We start from the raw sequence: 3,757 nt of genomic DNA on the forward strand, positions 1-3,757 counted from the left end.
AGAACTGTACACTAAACAGGAGTGAATTTTACTACGTGTAAACTAGTAACTATGTATTGACACGAGGAAATGCTTGTGACATAAGGACAAGTGGAGAAGGAGAACAATTCGTATGACCTCAGCTACTAGAAATTATGCAGTCATAGTAAGGCATGAAAAACAGCACGAATTTAAAAATTATCTCTGTGTAGGAATAGAGATATAATTCCCTTTTTTAATATATATATGTTTAGTTGTAGGTGAACACAATACCTTTATTTTATTTTTATGAGGTGCTGAGGATTGAACCCAGGGCCTCATGCATGCTAGATGAGTGCTGTACCACTGAACCCCAACCCCAACCCCTTTAACTCCCTTTTTCTTTCTTCGTATTAACATTTTGACATAGCTTTATAATGATACAAGAAAATTTGTTTAAAGAAAAACCATGATCTGCAACCTGTGAGCCACCTCCTGTGGAAGACTGAGCAGCTTCCTCCCTTTGTCTCATAACCATGTCCACCAATGACAATGCTAATTCACCACCTGCCCGGCTTAACAGATTCAAGAACAAGGGAAAAGACAGTACAGAAATGAGGCGGGGCCAAATAGAAGTTAATGTGGAGCTGAGGAAAGCTAAGAAGGGTGACCAGATACTGAAAAGGAGAAATGTAAGCTCCTTTCCTGATGATGCTACTTTGCTACTACAGGAAAACCACAACAACCAGGGCACTGTGAATTGGTCTGTTGATGACATTGTCAAAAGCATAAACAGCAACAATTTGGAAAGCCAACTCCAAGCTACTCAAGCTGCTAGTCCTCCTAGGAAATTGCTTTCTCGGGAAAAACAGCCCCCCATAGACAACATAATCTGGGCTGGTTTGATTCCGAAACTTGTATCCTTTTTGGGCAGAACCGATTGTAGTCCCATTCAGTTTGAGTCTGCATGGGCTCCAACTAACATTGCTTCTGGGACATCAGAACAGACCAAGGCTGTGGTGGATGGAGGTGCTATCCCAGCATTCATTTCTCTCTTGGCATCTCCACACGCTCACATCAGTGAACAAGCTGTATGGGCTCTAGGAAACATCGCAGGTGATGGTTCAGTTTTCCGAGACTTGGTTATCAAATATGGCGTAGTGGACCCACTGCTGGCTCTTCTTGCAGTTCCTGATATGTCAACTTTAGCATGTGGTTACTTACGTAATCTCACCTGAACACTTTCATACCTTTGTTGCAAAAAGAATCCTGCACCCCATTAGATGCTGTTGAGCAAATTCTTCCCACTTTAGTTGGTCTCCTGCATCATGATGATCCAGAAGTACTAGCCGATACCTGCTGGACTATTTCCTACCCTACTGATGGTCCAGATGAACACATTGAAATGGTTGTGAAAACAAGTTGTGCCCCAACTTGTGAAGCTTCTGGGAGCTTCTGAACTGCCAATTGTGACTCCTGCTTTACGAGCCATAGGGAATATTGTGACTGGAACAGATGAACAAACTCAAGTTGTGATAGATGCAGGTGCACTTGCAGCTTTCCCAAGCCTGCTAATTAATCCCAAAACTAATATTCAGAAGGAAGCTACGTGGGCAATGTCAAACATCACAGCTGGCTGACAGGACCAGTTGTCAATCATGGATTAGTCCCATTCCTCGTTGGTGTTCTCTCTAAGCCTGCTGAGAAACTAGGTGAAACTGAAAAACTGAGTATAATGATTGAAGAATGTGGAGCTTTGGACAAAACTGAAGCTCTACAGAACCACGAAAATGAGTCTGTGTACAAGGGCCTCATTAAATTTGATTGAGAAGTATTTTTCAGTAGAGGAAGAAGAAGATCAAAATGTTGTGCCAGAAACTATACCTTCCAAGTTCAAGATGGGACTCCTGGGACCTTTAACTTCTAGGCTGTACAGCTGAGGCATAAAGTTTGTTGTGTACTATGTTCAGTGTAAGTTTGTCTTACTGTTTTTCTACTGTGAGTTCTTTTTAAGTGTGGTTTGTTATTGTAGCACTTTTTACAACAAAACTATACTTGAACAGTTCCAAACTGTACATTCTGTATGAAACTTGTCCTCTAAATGGGTTTCTTATTGTTATGTGGAATTTCATATCTTACAGTGTCCTGTAAATAAAGATTAAATTCCAAAAAAAGAAAAAAGAAAAACCATAAACTTATGTATAAATGTGAGGGACTTAGTAAATGGCTCTTCATGTGACCCATAGCTCCTTAAGAACAATTCATCCAGAAAATAAGTAGAAAGCAGAAACAGTCCTTTGAATACAGGCCATGTCACCCAGAATTCTCATCAGCTGAAAATGTCTCAGTGATCTGGACTGAAAGTGATGCTCTTCCCTGTGCCTGACCTTCAGTGGCCCTCTTTCTGCTGACTGGGAACTCACCAGTCTTCATTTTAAACACTGATGAAGTCCGGCTGTCTCATGGTTGTGACTTTAAGCCGGGGGCAGCAGTTGGAAGAGTGGTGTCCTCCTCTGCAGCTCATTAAACCTTGGGAAACTGGCCCAAGCTTAATATCTCCCCAGGAGGGATTAGTTCAGCATGAATTTGCATTTCTTCCTCTGGGATCAGTATTTAATAGTACATTTTAGTATCTAACCTTGAGGTGATCCACATATATATCAGTTAAATGGAACTTAAAGAACACTCATTTATTCTTATCACCCTCAGCCAGGTCCTGGTTGTAGCTTCAGGATGGGAAACCTATTTCTAGAAGTGCCTTTCCTACCCAGGGAGCCCTCTGCTCTAACCCTCTCTTTCATTATTGACCACCAGCAAATATTTATTGGGCATGTACTATAGGAACAAGTAGCGCTAGGCCTTGAAGAGGCTACAGGAAAAACGAAATAGGTTCTAGTCATGGGGAGTTCACAGTCTAGAAGGGATACAGACATATAGACACACACATACACAACCAGTAGCAAATCATGGTATACAGATGAGGACAAGAGGCTAGTGCTAGAGAAGAGCTCATGAGTAGCATTCCCAGCATTGGGTCTCAGGGTAAGAAACCCAGCAAATTAGGTAGAGGGGAGATGGAATTTGAGAGACTTGATGCCATGCAAAGATTACTTTCCTTTCTTCTCGGAAAGGTACTGGGAGTTTTTGAGCAGTCTCATAAGCAGAGCTATCATTTACAAAGGTTATTTCAGAAACCCAGACTGGATCCATTGAATGAATAGTACAAATAAGCATTTTGAAAGGATTGAAAGATAACATTGGAAAATTTCTTGGAAAATAGTTTTGGTTTTTTTTTTTAATTTTAACAATTTTTAAGAGTCAAATAGGTAAGGTCATACAATGCAGAAAGAATTGTAGTAGCAAAAGTGAGCTAAAATTCTGACGTTTCTTGGGAATTGCACACACTCCTGGATAACTACAGGGCAGAGTAAATGCAGGCAATATAGGATATCAGGCCTGCTAGGTATTTGGAGACCGATTACAAAGGAAGGTAAATGTCATGAGAAGAAATCCGGACAACTCAGCTGGTAATTGGGAACCATTAGAAACTTTATAGTCTGGAGAAGGGTTGGGCAATATTGCACTTGAACTTTAGGAAGGTTCGATTCTAAGCAGATACAAGATAAACAGGAATGTGAATTCCCACAACCTAGTAGGTACTGCATTTTCAGTCTCATCTTAAGACCATCTGCTTTCCATAGTTACACACAAATCATGCTTGTTGGGTGGATCCAGTCGTCATCCCAGATGAGCAAGCAGTTTAACGCTGTTTGGGAGAAGGAGAGCCATTTCTGAGAAC

General features: G+C 41.1%; 1 pseudogene across 1 annotated transcript; it reads left to right on the forward strand.

The window, feature by feature from the left end:
• The first annotated feature begins 474 nt into the window (after window positions 1-474).
• On the forward strand, window positions 475-1,885 carry LOC306644324 (importin subunit alpha-1-like; annotated as a pseudogene). Its single transcript has one exon. The product of its transcript is annotated as an importin subunit alpha-1-like (transcript).
• The last annotated feature ends 1,872 nt before the right edge of the window (window positions 1,886-3,757 follow it).

Source organism: Sciurus vulgaris (genome assembly GCF_902686455.1).
Source record: "Sciurus vulgaris genome assembly, chromosome: 14".
Lineage (NCBI taxonomy): Eukaryota > Metazoa > Chordata > Mammalia > Rodentia > Sciuridae > Sciurus > Sciurus vulgaris.